We start from the raw sequence: 16,498 nt of genomic DNA on the forward strand, positions 1-16,498 counted from the left end.
CAACAAGGAACAAGCTGCCTCACCTTTCCTACTAAGCCTTGGGAGTCACATAGTGTCGCTTTTGCTGTCCAGATTCAAGAGGAGGAAACCAGCCCCCATCTCTTGATGGGAGGAATGTCACATCGGGAGATGGGAAACAATGTTGTGGCTGTCTTTGGGAAACACAGTGTATCATCTTTCTCCCCCCAAATGGAAATTCATTCCATTTGGAAATTATTCCATATAGATCTCTCAGGCTAACAGCTGCACAGTAATACACTGCTTGAGTACAAATCACTTACTTATCCAGTCACCTGCTGTTGAACTTTTAGTTTGTTTCCAGTTTTTTGATATTGCAAACAATGATGCAATAGATACTTTTGATTGTATCTTTTATGCACATATACCAGCACATTTTTTGGGTATATTTTTCGAAGTGGAGTTGCTAGGTCAAAGAAATGTGAAATTTTAATTTTGGTAGATATGAAGCTTAGTTCTTTGCATTGGGATTAAGCTTGGTTGAGTGTGATTAAAAAAAAAACCTGAAAATAATAACTACCTTAAACACACTAGAAAATTCTTCTTCCCCCATAAAGGAATTTGGAGATAAAAAAGCCCCAGGCCAGTATGGTGTTTCTGTGGTATCATTAGGAACCCAGTCTGCCTCCAACTCTCCTCTCTGAATCCCCACTTTGATTTGAATCAAAGGTAAATATGTCTTTTGTCTTCCTAATTCTAAGTGGCTGCTCTCCATCTCATCGGAGTTCTAGGCAGCAAGATGGACTGATGAAGGAAGAAAGGTGACCCACTTCCCTTCCTTTAAGATCATTTCGTGGAAATCATGTGCAACATTTCTTATATATCATTAGCCCAAACTTATATATACACAGGTGCATGATTTGGGAGAGTGTCTCCTTTTATCCAAGTGGTGATGTGCCCAGATACAACCACAGTTCTTATTACTAGGAAAGAAGGGGAGAATGGAGAGTGGAGAGCAGGTACCTAGCAACTTATATCATTTCTTTATATGCGTCCTCTTTGATTCTCACAAAGGCATAGTTACTATTATGCTACTTTTTCAGTGGAGGGAGCTGGAGCTCAGAAATGGCAAGAAACTTGCACAGGGTCTGAGAGATAAGAACAAGAATTCAGACTTAAGTCCTTTTTCTACTATACCAAACTGGAATAGGACTTCAGGTTACAAACTCAGCATTTACTCAGCTTGTTCTAAAATACTACTGCTCGGGTCACCTGCACGGCTCAGTTGGTTAAGGGTCCGACTCTTGATTTCGACTCAGGTCATGATCTCAGGGTCATGAGATCAAGCCCCGCGTTGGGCTCCGTGCTCAGCATGGAGTCTGCTTGAGATTCTCTCTCCCTCTGCCCCTCCTCCCCCGCTCTCTCTCTCTCTCTCTCAATACAAATAAAATCTTAAAAAAAAATAAAATATTACTGCTCTTTTCTGAGATCCCAATAAGGTGATTTGGTCTTGTTTTGTTTTTGCCGTGTTTGCATTATGTGCAAAGATGAACTTTCTCACAATGATTGTTCTTTTAGTGGAAAATTCTCTTCTTGCTGCTACAAAGCAACAACAGCCTAGAACAGCCCCTCTTGCACCTTGGTTTCAGTGACTTCACAATCTGCACAGCTTTCTTCTGCCGTTGCTTCTTTCAGATCTCCCAGCCCACTGCTCCTCACACAGTGAATCCTTTCATAAAGAACAGCTGAGTCACGAAAGGGAATGCAGATGGCCACAAGCTTATTTACAGGCCTGGAGTCCGAGCCAGGTTTCTCCTCACAGCTTGCAGTAGCCCTCACCTGACAGCCGTCCACTGCAGGCCAAGCAGACCCTGCTTGCTGTTGGGCTCAGGCTCGCGAACACGGCCGCGAGTAGGAGCACCGCCGGTGGGAGCCCAGGACGGCCGTGCACTGAGCACTGGGCGTCCATCCCAGACTCCTGGTGGATCAGTGTTTGCTTTCTGTAGCAGTGAAATGGGAAAATCACAGTCTTCAAAATAGAGTGTGGAGGAGAAAAAAGGAGCCCATGGGGTAGCACAGCTAGACGGTTTCAACTTTGTCATTCCAAATCTCTAATTGGAAGAATCTTATAAAGAAATGAGGTTTTGTGCCAGAGAAGTATAAAGCCCAAACTCGCACACCTGTGGGGTATTTTTGACTATAACTAAGGGTTTGGACTTCTGACTTGACCTAAGAAGATTATAATGACTTTGAGATTCAGGGGAAAGAAGATTCTGGAGCAGGGCGTTTCATGGGATTTTACAGATGAGATGGAATATTTCTATGTGATTCTAGCAGACTTTCCTAATAACAAAGAGACTCATATGCCAAGTTCAATAATAATTTTAAAAATACATGAATTGAATTGGCCTATAATGGAAGTGTTTTGGAAAAGTGTGATTCTCTGAATATATAAAAATGTAAAATAGGGATGTATTAGTCATTTCTAGAAATAAAATAATGCTTTAGGTTAGAAATACAGAGTAAGTACAGTGTAAGGGTGAGTTAATAAACTGGAAAATAGAGTTGAAGAATTACCCTGAATCAGTATACAAAGTCAGAGAGATGGAAAATATAGAAGAAAGGCTTAGATGTATGCAGGAAAGGATGAGATTTAATATATGCTTGTCAGAATTCCAGAAGTAGATTTTAAAAAGAATAGGGGAGAGGCAATATTTGGATAGAAAATGGCTGAGAATTTTCCAGAATCTGTAAAAGACACCAATCTTCAGATTCAGATTCCAGTGAAACCCAACCAAAATAAATAAAAAGAAATGCACAATTTGATATGTCATAGTTAAACTGCCAAATATATTTTTAAAAAAGGTGAGACCTTAAAAACAGCACAGAGAAAAGATAGAGTACTAAAAAAGAACAGCACACTACAGCTGACTTTTCAAGAGTGAAAATCAAAGCCAGAATAACATCTTTAAGGTGCTAAAATAAAACCTCCATCCTAGATTTCTTTACCTATCAAACCTTCCTTTCAGCAAGAAGCATCAATGGAAACATTTTCAGACAAACAAAAATTAAGAGAATTTACTATGAGCATCCATTTGCTAAAGAAGGATCTAAATGAATGTAATTCAAGAAGAAAGAAAATAATACCAGATACAGATAGGCACAGAAAGCAATGGTGAGCAAGGATAATGTTAAACATGCAGGTGAATTTTAACAAATTATTAATTTTATAAAATGATAACAATAATGCCTAACTTAGAGGATTAAAAATCAAGCTAGACCTAAAATATAATATAACAGTTACATTTAGTTTGGGATGTGGAGTGACTGGAGTTAAATCATTCTAAGGTCCTAATATTGGTTTGCAGAGAGTAAAAATGTTTATTACATTTTAAGCTTGTTAGGTCAGATACCTATATTCTAATTTCTAACTATATAACCACTAACTATTGGAAGGGAAATAATGAAATGAGTGGAAAATAGTTCAATCTAAAGTCAGTCAGGGGAGCAAAATGGGGAAAAAAACAAAAAACAAAAAACAAAACAAAACAAAATTACCATAGCTGCAGAACACATATTCTTTCTCAGACACACATGGAATATTGACAAAAATTAAACGTGTTTATGTTAAAAAGCAAGCTTCAAAAAATTTAAAAGAACTGGTATCATACAAACCACATTCTCAGATTATAGCACAACTAGACAGATATCAACAACAAAAAGGTAACTCAAAACTTGCTGTATATTTTGAAAATGAAAATTACAATTGTAGATAACTCATGAGTCAAGGAAGAAATAATAATGGAAATTTAGAAGACATTGAGGATGAACACTACTAAATAAGCTAATTAGCAAATTTAAGACACTAGGGAAAAACAAAACAAAACAGAATAAAGCCAATGAGAGATGAAGGAAGAAAGTAATGCATGTAAAGACAGAAATTAATCAAATTGAAACTGAAGATACAATAAAGAAGATAAATAAATCCAATATATGATTTTCCAAAGAGATTAATACAATCAACAAAATCGGGTAGGACTGATTATACAAAAAGTATAGGAAATGAAAAAGAGAATATATAAATAATGATGCAACTAATATTAACAACATAAAAGAGTATTAAGAACTAAAAGCAACTTTGTACTAATAAATTTGAGAAATTAGGTAAGATATTAAAAATTCTTAGGAAAAAATAACAATATGACTCATGAAGAAAGAGAACTCAATAAAGATATTAATTTTCTTCAAACTGATCTATAGATTTAATGCAATTCTTTTTTTTTTTTATTTGACAGAGAGAGACACAGTGAGAGAGGGAACACAAGCAGGGGGAGTGGGAGAGGGAGAAGCAGACTTCCCACTGAGCAGGGAGCCCACTGCGGGGCTCGATCCCAGGACCCTGAGATCATGACCTGAGCCGAAGGCAGACGCTTAACGACTGAGCTACCCAGGCACCCCAGATTTAATGCAATTCTAATCAAAGTCCTAAGAGGATTTTTCATGAACCTTGACAAACTGATTATAAGATTTATTTGAAAGAGCAAAAGACCAAGAATATCTAAGTCATTCCTAAAGCAAAAGATAAATGGTGGAGGGGGGGCATTTTAATCAAAAGTCCCCATAAAAATAGTGGGAAAATATTTTACAACTGACAGAGGAATAGTATTGAGAATAAATAAAGAATACCTATGAGTTAATAAGAAAAATCAAAGAACCCAATAGAAAAATGGGCAAATAACATGAACAAATACCCACAAAAAAGAAAATGCAAATGAACACAAGTATATGAAACGTTGTACTACCTGATCAGTAATAAAGGAAATGCAGATAAATACCACAGTAAAATATCATTTCTTGCCAGTTGAGTTAGCCAAAATTTTAAGGCCTGACAATACCAAGTATTGCTGGGAATGTACAACAAGAGCTCACATATCCTGCTGATGATCAGTGCAACAACTCTGAAGACAACTTGGCGTTCCCTAGTGAAGTTGACCATTCTCAGACCTCTGGCCCAGGAATTCCACTCCCAAGTATACTATTGTTTCTGTCCATCAGAGGATACATAAAACCAAGGTCATAGCAGCATTGTTCTAATATCAAAAATCTGGGAACATCCTAAATGTGCATTGACATTCAAATAGATCACTATAGTAGAGCATTGACAATGAATTAACTATAGATATAAGCATCAACATGCCTGAATTTTAAAGTCAATATGAAGACCTCAGAAAACACATATTGCATGAGTCTATATAAAGTTCAATAACAGTCCAAACTATTCTTTGTTTAGTATTACATACATTTGTAGTGAAACTGTAAAGAAAAGTAAAATAATTAATAACCAAAAATTCAGACTAGAGATAGAGGAATAACTAGGGAAGGAACATCAGGGACTTCAAGGATATTGATAATGCTTTACCTCTTTCACAGGTTGGGTGTACATGGGTACATTTCCTATTCTTTTAAACATATGTTGTATTCACTCTTGTATGATATCATTTACAGGAAAAATATGACAATTTATAATTTTTTACCTCTATATAATGCTGTCCAATGAACATTTTTATCTTACATTTATCTTCATAGTACCTCTGTTAAGAAAAGACAGTTTTATTGTACAAACAATAAATTTGAGTTGTAAATTTATTTGCTTGAAATTCCATACTAGGTTGTCTGGGGGCAGATGCCAAGCCTCTTGTTCTATGGAGATATTTCTGTGACTTGCCATCATCCCATGCCATGAATTCATTTGTTCATTGATTTGCTCAGCTATTCACTCACTCACTTAATATGTACAGCCCCCTTCTTGATTCAGGCACTGTACTATTGAAATTCATGGTACTATTTATCAAGGGGATAAAGCTCAAGAATGTAAAAAGCTTAAATAGTTAATATTTTGATTATCTGAGAGGCAGTGGCTTCTGGCTACATATTCACCCCATTTCCAATAGTCATCTCTTTCAGCCTACACAGTATTTTCTTTCTTCAGTATCACAGACACTTGCTGTGTGTCCAACCCCAGCCTTCACTTTGTCACAGCAGGTATTTCTCACTTGAGAGAGAACTGCAGTCTCCTCCACTCAATACCCTTGCCTATGTTTAAAGAAAGCCAGTGCACTGAGTTTCGAAGGCAGATAAGCAGCATGTCAGCTCGCAGGTCCTCATCTCCAGACAGGCAAGCCTTTGTTCACAAGGTGGAGAATTTACTGAGCCTGCAGGAATGTAATAACATTTATTTTTGTCTCCAGAGAGATAACTTGGTTGAAAATATCTTTCCCTTTATGGGATTTCAGGATCCTGTGTATCGAGCTACGTCTTTGTATTGCATCCTCACAGAGTTTTCTCTTCACTTGTCTCACTTGTCCTGATTTTTGGGCCTCTTTATTGAACATGGAAACCCAATCACTATCTATACCTATAATCACCTGATTATTAGATGGACTTTCCCAGCTTCTAGTGGCTTCTAAACATTATCAACTTGAACTTTCTGCATCCCCTTCCTCATATAGTTTTTCTTTTGTTATCCCGAAGGGATCACAGAAGTCTCTCATGGGCCTGGCACTGTATTAGGCGTTGGAGTGTCAAACTAGTTAGGATAAGGCTGAAAAATAGTACTAAAATATTAAAAATAAAAGAACAGATTTGCCTAATGAGATAACTGAGAGATAGTTTTTAAAAAACCCAGTACGTTTGAAAAATTAAAAACTTACGTCTATCGAAGCTGAGATTGAAGATTAAGGATGAGGAATAAGAAGTAAGAAATTAGGAGTAAAGAAAAAATAAACAGGGTTATACTTTTCAAAGAAAAATGTAAGAATCTTAAAGAGATTAGGGAAAGATGATAAATTAGAATACCCCATAAAAGTACAATTACAAGAATATAAAGGAAGACAGCACACTTAAATGTACTAATGCAATCGGGATTTTTAAAAATAAATTGGAATATTAAATGAAAAAATTGAAAACAAAACCAAAAGATTTCCTTAGAAAAGCAAATGGTCAATTAAAAAAGAAAAGAAAAAGAAAAAAAGAAAAAAAACCCCACCTGCCAGATGGAAGCAAATGTGCAAAGTGATAATACAAGAAGCCTTTGATGTGACTCTGGCTTCCCAAGGCTGAGGGTGTTCACTTATAAAATTATGGCCTGAACAGGATGCCTGGGGAAATCAACAAAGCAAAATCTATTTTGCTAAGGTTTTATTTAAGATATATTTCGTCTGTGTTCAGACATGACTACACATATGTGGAATTGTTCATTATAGATTCGGGGTTTGAAAAATCATTTTTGCAAATATATTAGATTTTTAAAGATTTTTTTGGTTATTTGGAAGATTTTCCACTGATTCGGGCCCAAATGCCTTTTATTGGATTAAGGTATGTGTTTCTTTTGTTGATGACCTGCTTATAGTTGAAGTTTCTTGTGACATAAGCTTGGAAATTTTATATGTTCAAAAAAGGTGACCATTGATGTTATACATTATGTTATTATTTTTCTCCATTCTCTTTCTTTTTATTAAGTTCACTCTTTCCATTTGTTGTTTCTTAGTCTTTACAACAAGACAGACGAGGAAGCAAAGGCTTAGACATGTTAGGTAATTGAGCCAGGATTAAACAGCTGAAGGAGTCCAGAACCTACCTCAGTTACACAGGCTCCTAGGTACAACGGAATCCTTCTGCACACAGTGTACTCAGATATACTTGACTTTATTTTCTAGATTTTAAAATTCTGATCTCATATCAAATTCTTGATTTTATGCTAGGTATTTTACTACTCCTGTCCTTTAGATCTTATCACAAGGAGATCTCTACACCCACTGCTTTTGAAAATTCACCTTTAATTTACGGGTTACTAAGGCCAGAATCCTGGGTCCATCACTTACTAGCTCTGTGATTGATTTCTCATCCATAAGGTGGAAAGAATACCTACTTTCTAGGGTATTGTGAAGATTAAATGAGAAAATATGTGTGATTCATTTTAGCAAATCTTGAGTGCTACATTGTACTAAAGGTCTTCTGTTAGGTCTTCATATAGATAGTAGCCCTGGTGAAAATTTTTGTTCCTCTCAGGCTATGCTCTAATCCTCTACCAAAGGAACTTGGGACAGTGAGTTTGAATCTCATTCTGGTAATGCATGATTCCCTCTGGAAATGTCTCCTATGTGGGAATGAAAATGGGAATTTCACCAGTGACATGTTATGAGATAATTTACAGAGGCAACTGAAAAATTGGTCAGGAGGCTCTGGAGAAATGAACTTTGAACACTGGATATTATTGACTTCCTTCCCATGTACCTCCAGAAGAACATGGTGGCAGCTAAAGACTAAAGCCTGCCTGAGACATGGTCTGACCTGAGGCTGGGGAAGGAAGAGCAGTTAAGAGCAACCTTTGGCCTGCTTGGTCCTGGGGGAGCCATTGTACCCTCTTTTAGGTCTGAAAGGGAGGTTGTTGTCTTTTCCCTGCATCGGTTGGAACTAGACTCCATAAGGTTAAGCGCCAAGTCCTTTTGCTGGATTTCTAATTTGGCTTGAAGGACACACCCTAATGGAAGCCGGGAAGAATGACTCGCCTGTTGCCATATTTACCATCGACCACAATTACATCTGCTTGAACATCTGCCCTCGCGAAATATCTCCTGAGTGCTGCCTTCAAAGCAGCTGCTCACATTCTCCACTTCCTCCCAGACAGGTTATTGTGCTCCCCCAGAGCCTCCCAAGAGCTCAGTACCAAATAGCATCTGACTCCTGCCTGTTTCCGGGGCCCACTTGAAAGTCGAGCTTTCTGGATATGGATTATAAAACAGGAAGTGCCCCAAACGATATTTCCCAATACTGTCTGATTATGTGTTTCATTTTTACAGGTAGATTATCCACGTTTTAAATATTTAGTGATTAAAAAGGAGGGTGGAGACAGCAATCTTGCATTCAATTATTCATTTAGCAGCACGTGACTCCGTGCTGACCCCACATGCCGTCCTGGGCTTCCAGTTACAATGATGAGCAAAGACAAACAAACATATTCTTGCCCTGCACGGCTCATAGACCAGAAGGGGAGAAACACATTACTCAATACCATAGAAATAAATACAGAATTGCAACTCTGATAAGTAATCGGAATAAGAGGTACGTGGTATGAAAAGAACTTAGAGCCAGGGGATTTGACCCCTGTGGGGAGATCAGGGAGGCTGTAGCACCTTGCAAATCTAAGATCCAGGGTCCCGGCCCTACCTTCCAGAGTCACCAGATGAAATTTGGGGTGGGTTTTTAAAAAGCGAGTGTCTCAGTCATCCTTTCCCTCAACCCTACTTCTCCACTCATAGAAAGGGCAAAAAAGATCCTTATGGTGACCTGTTAGAGCAGAGATAACCAAGGGAACACAAAGTTTTGGGAAACATTAGAGAAATCAATCAGTTATTAAGTGCCCTTTGCTCTTTGAGACATTATTCAAAATTATGAGCGCCGGGTTGGGTATGTTTGTTCCCGAGGCACGAAGACAAGAGGGCTCGTGACCCATGGGGGCTTTAAAATAATGTTAAGTATCCTGTGACTGCAGCAGTTTTACTAACGACATCAAGCTTGTCGCTGTGTCTAGCACTTTGAAGACAAGATTGCAATTTACTCCTCACCTTCTTTAAAATATTTCCTCCTGTCTTAAATTTCATTCCAGAAATACAATCTCAAAACCAGGCTCTTAGAATTGGGCTTAACAAGACAATCACCTGAGGCCCAGAGTCTGCCTTCAAGCCTGGTTCTGACTCTTCCTGTCCTCTGAGAACTTGGGGCCTGATGTGTCCCCTTTATGGGCCTGAGTGTCCTCACTTTATAATGGGGTTAAGAAGAGCATTACGTCATCGGGTTGTGGTGAGGAGTCAGTGAGATGTTACAATGCAAGGGTCCCTGTTCGGGGCCTGACAGGCATGTGGGCTCAGCTGTTTGCCCTTGCTGCCCATCTCTGTGGAAGTGTGGTGAGAAAGCAACGTAGTAGGGAAACATGCACGTCCTGTGTATTGGTGCATGTTCACCTCGTCCGGAGCATGTTACAAAGCCACACAGACCCTGGAAATGTTAGGAGCACAGAATGTTCCTTCTCTCCAACAGTCATTTTCCATAATAAAGATGGGGGAAAAAATACCATCCGAATATTCTCCTATTTGCCTCTGACAACACGAATAAGAGGAAAACTCAGAACTCCTAAAAAATATTTTCTAGGACTCTACGATTAGCATGAGTGTGAGTATAAAATATGAACCTGGATCTAACACCTGCTAAACAGTGGTCACTTCCCCCACACCCCTTTAAAGAAACCTCAAATGAAGTGATGTGGGGACGCCAGACTCAACACTGTTCAAAGCAGGTAAATTCAAGGCAAACATTTTCTCTCCCTTTGAGCTGGCTGGAGTGTTATTCCTGGACCCAAGACAACAGCTATCGGGTAACCGTGATGGACCGGACAGAGATTTTTCATCAGTTAGAGCCAAGTTCTCATTCTAGATGACTCTGTGGGAAAACAGCCTTGAATTTGATTTGCAAGTTGGACACTTTCTGACTTTGTTCATGTTCCTAGCTCAATTTTTTCAATGGGGAAACAAGTACTAGAGCAGGAAGAAGTTTGATGACTTTGGGGAAAAAAATCAAAATGCTTTATATGGGTTTAGTATTATGCTGTTACATTTGCTGCTTGTTTTGCTTTAGGGATAGACCCTTATTTTTATTTTGTCATCCATTTCCGCAGGTATTTATTTACTCACTTCATCATTAGACAAGCAGCTAAATGTTTACTATGTACTGGGCACAGTTTTGGAGTGGGAAATTTGGACACATGGACTGAGAAGTATAAATGAAGTTTTGAAGAAAACGGGTCAGAATGTTAGAAATCACACTTTTCCCAGAAAACCCATTATATATGGCAGCGGAATGAAGTGGGTCAGTGCTTCATATGTATTTTGAGCATTCCCTTTGAGGAATTCAAAGAATAGATTCTATAGCATCTGTCTGTAGATGCTAAAGGTATTACCTATCACAACGTGGCAAAATATATTATTTCAGAGAATTATTCACCCGTTTATTTTTTTTAAGCGGGGCAAGATGCTGGGGACCCAGAAAAGTGGGACACACATCTTCATTGCTCCTCCCTTTCCCAAGGGACAGTTAAGTCATCCCTAACCTTTTGCAGCCACGTCACCCCTTTGACCTATAAGGTGTAGACCAACAAAATTGCACGTAGCTCTGCGAACACGGCATGCTGTGTTCGCATGCTTCTCTGCCTCCACACATATTATTCCTTCTTCCGGAATGCTCTATCTACCTTGCACATCCCTATAAATATCTGGTCATTCCTCAGATTTCACTTCAGCCTTCTCAGCCTTCGACCTTCCACATCTTGCAGCCACTCACTCCTCTCTGGCACTTGCCCACCTTGTTATGTATCCACTGTCTCAAACATCACATCAAATTACAATGATTTCTTTATATACCTGTATTTTCTTTTAAACGATGAGGAACTAGGGGCACCTTAACATCAGTGACAAAGTGTTGTTTTCCAGAAGGTGCCATGATGTCTGGCACAGACGAGATGCATAGGAGATGCACAGTGTCTATCAAAATGAGAGAGGCATGCAGGGGTTTTCTAGTTCTTCTGAGGTTAGAAGTTTGCTGAGAAAGGAACCATTCAACAGATCATTGTTGAACACATACTATGTCCTAGGCACTCTTTTCAGTGCTAGGGATAGAGCGATGAACAGAGCAAACATCCTGGCTGTCATGGAGCTTACAGTGTACTCCTTAAGCTGGATGGTCACAGGCTCAGCCAAACATGTTTTCCTAGGGAAGAGGAGGAAGGCTGATACTGAGACAATTAGCAGTCGTTGTCATACTATTCTTTCATGTTCTCTGTATGTAAATGGCAGATGTATTTTTATTCTCAAAAAACGGTAGACTGTGGTAGTTCTGGTTTGTTCGCCTTAAATGCATGTGTTGAATTTTGTTGTATGCATCTTAAGAGCCTATTCAACAGGCTGTCTAATTTCTTATTTGAGGATGCGTGTGTGTGCATGCATGTGCATGCATGTGTGCATGTGTGTGTTGGGGACAGCTAGGGAAAGGCCAGCTTTCAAAGAAAGTGTTCTTGAAAGCTCCTTCCCATGCCGCCGACTCCTCACAATAACTCGCTGAGCTAAGTATGTACAACAGGTGTTATTATTCCATTTTACAGATGGAAAAACAAGGTACAGAGGGTTCAAGTAAATTCATTCCGATTATAGAGCTAGTTGGTAGAAGAGCCATGTCTCCTGAACTTCATACTTTTTTGCTTGATCAAGAATGTGGTTAGGGGGCACCCGCGTGGCTCAGGCGGTTAAGCGTCTGCCTTCAGCTCAGGTTATGATCCCAGGGTTCTGGGATCGAGCCCCACATCGGGCTCCCTGCTCGGTGGGAAGCCTGCTTCTCCCTCTCCCACTCCCCCCTGTTTGTGTTCCCTTCTCGCTGTGTCTCTCTCTGTCAAATAAATAAATAAAATCTTAAAAAAAAAATAAAAGAATGTGGTTAGTCACTCAGGAAATGACAGATGTTGGCAGGGATGCGGAGAAAGGGGAACCCTCTTACACTGTTGGTGGGAGTGCAAGCTGGTGCAGGACTCTGGAAAACAGTATGGAGGTTCCTCAAAAAGTTGAAAATAGGGGTACCGTATGACCCAGCAATTGCACTACTGGGTATTTACCCCAAAAATACAAATGTAGTGATCTGAAGGGGTACGTGCACCCCAATGTTTAAAGCAGCAATGTCCACAATAGCCAAACTATGGAAAGAGCCCAGATGCCCATTGACAGATGAATGGATAAAGAAGATGTGGTATATATACACAATGGAATATTACTCAGCCATCAAAAGGAATGAAATCTTGCCATTTGCAATGACATGGATGGAACTAGAGGGTATTACGCTAAGCGAAATATGTCAATCAGAGAAAGAATTATCATATGATCGCACTGGTATGTGGAATTTAAGAAACAAAACAGAGGATCATAGGGAAGAGAGGAAAAAATAAAACAAGACGAAACCAGAGAGAGAGACAAACCATAAGAACTCTTAATCATAGGAAACAAACTGAGGGCTGCTGGATGGGAGGTGGGTGGGGGGATGGGGTAACTGGGTGATAGACATTAAGGAGGGCATGGGATGTAATGAGCACTGGGTGTTATATACAACTGATGAATCTATTAGTTTCAGAATACATCTGAAACTAATAAGACACTATATGTTAATTAATTGAATTTAAATAAAAAGATACATATTTAAAAAACTGGAAAAAAATAATGTGGTTAGTTGAATAGTAGTGTCAAGTAACTCAGAATCCATGGGTGACTAAAGTATTTACTGTCATTTTTAAGTACAGTGAAAAGCCTACAGAAACAAATGAACCAAACTAAACCTTTCTGTGTAGAACTTGAACACTTCTTTCAGCTTTCTCCTGATTCTCCACTCAAACGAACACTTTGCCTTCACACTTTGAACCCAGTTCAGCCAGCTTTCCTTTCCACACAGAGAGTGGCTCCAAGGGCGAGGTCCTCCATAGTGCTTCATTTAGCAAGCCCAGTCCTCGGGCTGTGACTTTCTCTGTGGTCACACTGGCCCCCGTTCATCATGACCTCATGGTTCACGGGTTCTGTGTTTTGCCAGGGCATCGCCCTGCCAGGCCTGAGGGTTGACTGTTTACGTTGGTGGCACCTGCCCTGCTCATCTGCCAAGACCCGACACTTCTTGTATACTTGCCCCTGCCCCCACATTCCTGTGTCGCATCGGCTCATGTCGCCTGAAATCAATATATATGGATACGGGAGAGTAATGGTCCCTCTTGGCTGCATTGGAACAAGAACTGAGAATTTCAGAAATGGAGAAAAATACGTATCAGAGATGAAGTGTAAGTGAAAAGAGAATAAGCTTTGGGAGAAAGTGTCTAAGCCTCAGATTCCTTCTCTGTAAAATGAGAATAATAGTACCTTCCTTGAGAATTACCATAAGGATTAGAGTTATATATGTAAAATGCCCAGCTTGTTCCTGTGACAGAGTGTAGTCCATAAATGGTAGAGAATAAAATAAAAGATATTTTCTTCATTTTCCATAATATTTTAAATGTAGGCAGCAATCCCAAGGAAAATGAAAATATAGGTCCACACAAAAACTCGCCATGAATGTTCATAACAGCAGTGTTCATGATAAATAAAAAGTAAAACCAGCCCAATGTCCTTTAAATAATGGATGGATAAACACACTGTGGTGTATCCATACCATGGAGTATTATTCGGACATAAAAATAAAGGAATTGCTGATACATGCTGCAACATGAACCCTGAAAACATGCTGACTGAAAACAGTCAGACATGGAAGGCCACAATGGTATGATTTCATTTATATGCAATGTCCAGAAAAGGCAAATTCATAGAGACAAGAAGTGGAACCGTGGTTAGCAGGAGCTGGAGCGGGGAAGAATGCAAAGTGATTTCTTTTGGGGGTGATGAAAATGCTCTGAAATTAGATCATGGCAATGGTTGTGCAACTCTGTGAATATACTAAAAACCACTCACTTGCATGCTTTAACTGGGTGAATGCTAGATATGTGAATTATATCTCAGTAAAGTTATTATTTTTAAAAAATTGGGCAATAAGTATGCCTTCGTTGCTATGCAAAGAGAGGTTCTGTGTGGTGTTTGCGTGAAGTGCACCCTTATGCTCCCTCCATGGTGGCTGTAGGCTTGCTTTTGCTGTTTTCTGCTTCTATTGCTATTTGACTCAGAGAATTATTTAGACCTTGCCCAACCTGTGCATGTTTGTCTTTCCTTTTTCATTGAAAATACTTTCATTGTTTGTGAAAGCAAGGGAGTGACATTGCTATCCTCCCAGCCATATCTGAAATATTTAATTACTGAACTATGTGCCCCAAGTGTAAACAGGTGGATGGACTGTGGGCTATTAAGAGCTGACATAATGTGGCCTTTGTGCCAGGTCCCTGGTTTCCAGAGATCCCTCATCAGGCTGGAATGTGTTCACAGCATTTCAGCCTAACAGTTCTTATAGGATATTAACAGACCTTTATCTCTAAAACCTGGATATCTGCCTTCTCTTGAAACAATAGAAAATCTAGCCTTTCTGGACATAACATTCTAACATGGCAACAATCTGATGGAGCCTGCAGGTGTCCCTTCTCATACATACATGGTCCCTTTCACTCCTTGATGCTATCTGTGCTCGGCCTTTGTAGGCATTTGGGTTGGATTGGGGAAAGTTTTCTCGAATTCTTCATTCATTCATTTATTCACCAGGCCCATGGTTAGTGCCTGTTTTACACAGTCAACTCTCTTAGATGCTGGGATGCTCCTATCCTCAGGGAAGAGAATCTGGTAAATGGAGAGACAGAGAACCAGTTAATTACAATGCAGGAGCGAGTGCAATGCTGGAAGTATGGGTAGAGAATCGATATGTAATTACAGATTTCAGGCATCCCATCCAGCCTGAGGTGTTTGGGGGGTGGAGAGCTTTAGGGCTCCTGGAGAATGTGTCCCTAGATCCTGTGTGTCTTCTCTTCAGTATCAGGACTCTAGTTGTTGACTATGTGGGAATACATTCCACTGGTAATTCCATTTCTTTAGGACACATCCACGTAACAAAAAACTCAACAGATCTGGAAAATCCAGCAAAGAAGAGAAAAAAGGAAATGAGGAGTGGGTGAAAAAGAGCAGGGAGAAGAAAAAACAAAGGGCAAAGGGGAAGAAACACAGGAAAAAGAGTATTTACACAAACGAGAAACATATTTATCTTGTCTCAGATACTGCCACTGATATTTGCACAGAATTCCAAGAGTTTTGAGTCCAAGGAAAATGATGCTGAAGCGAACCTCAACAAAGCTTGGTGACAGATGTTAGCTGCACTTGTGGTGAGCACAGCGTAACATGTAGAGTTGTTGAATCACTGTGTCGTACACCTGGAACCAATGTAACATTGTGTGCCAACTCTACTTCAATTAAGAACAAAAGCTCATAGGGAACTAACAGATCTTCCCATTTTCTTGCTTTGTTTCCTGCTGGGACAAGTCCATCCTTTCATTTGGAAATGATCACTCTGGTCCTATTGATTAATGTCCTTGACAAGACGAGAATTCCTTCCAATCCGACAGGTGCACTTCCACTCTGTGGGTGAGCATGGTGGGGGAGTTTGCACTAGGGTTGGGATGGGGCATCCGAGGCCTGAAAGGAAATGTCTAGGCTCTAAGATCCACCATTTGCATGACTTAAGCATGTCATAGCCTTTCTCTTTTATATGATGGAGAGATAAAAATAATGCTACCTGGGCTAATTATAGGGCTCAACATCGGATAGTGCATGACACACAGGTGAGGGGTTCTTGACATTGAGAGAGGCAAACCATACCTCAGAATCAAAAGTGTCAAGGAATGGCTCTTCTGTAATGTTTAATTAAGTTCCTCTTCACTTTAATACGATGGCATTGGGCTTTTGAATTAACTTTTAACTGGTCAATTGGCAATTTTTACCAT

The 16,498-nt window shown here is 39.5% G+C and overlaps 2 protein-coding genes across 3 annotated transcripts in view; one reads left to right on the forward strand and one right to left on the reverse strand.

Annotated features, from left to right (window-relative positions):
- The window catches only part of COLGALT2 (collagen beta(1-O)galactosyltransferase 2), a 101,876-nt gene that overhangs the window by 35,689 nt on the left and 49,689 nt on the right, over positions 1-16,498 (forward strand). The gene's annotated exons all lie outside the window — the stretch shown is intronic.
- RGL1 (ral guanine nucleotide dissociation stimulator like 1) overlaps positions 1-16,498 on the reverse strand; it is a 329,410-nt gene that overhangs the window by 12,306 nt on the left and 300,606 nt on the right. The gene's annotated exons all lie outside the window — the stretch shown is intronic.

The sequence above is a fragment of the Leptonychotes weddellii genome, chromosome 6, assembly GCF_054177405.1.
Source record: "Leptonychotes weddellii isolate Sample4059 chromosome 6, ASM5417740v2, whole genome shotgun sequence".
NCBI lineage: Eukaryota > Metazoa > Chordata > Mammalia > Carnivora > Phocidae > Leptonychotes > Leptonychotes weddellii.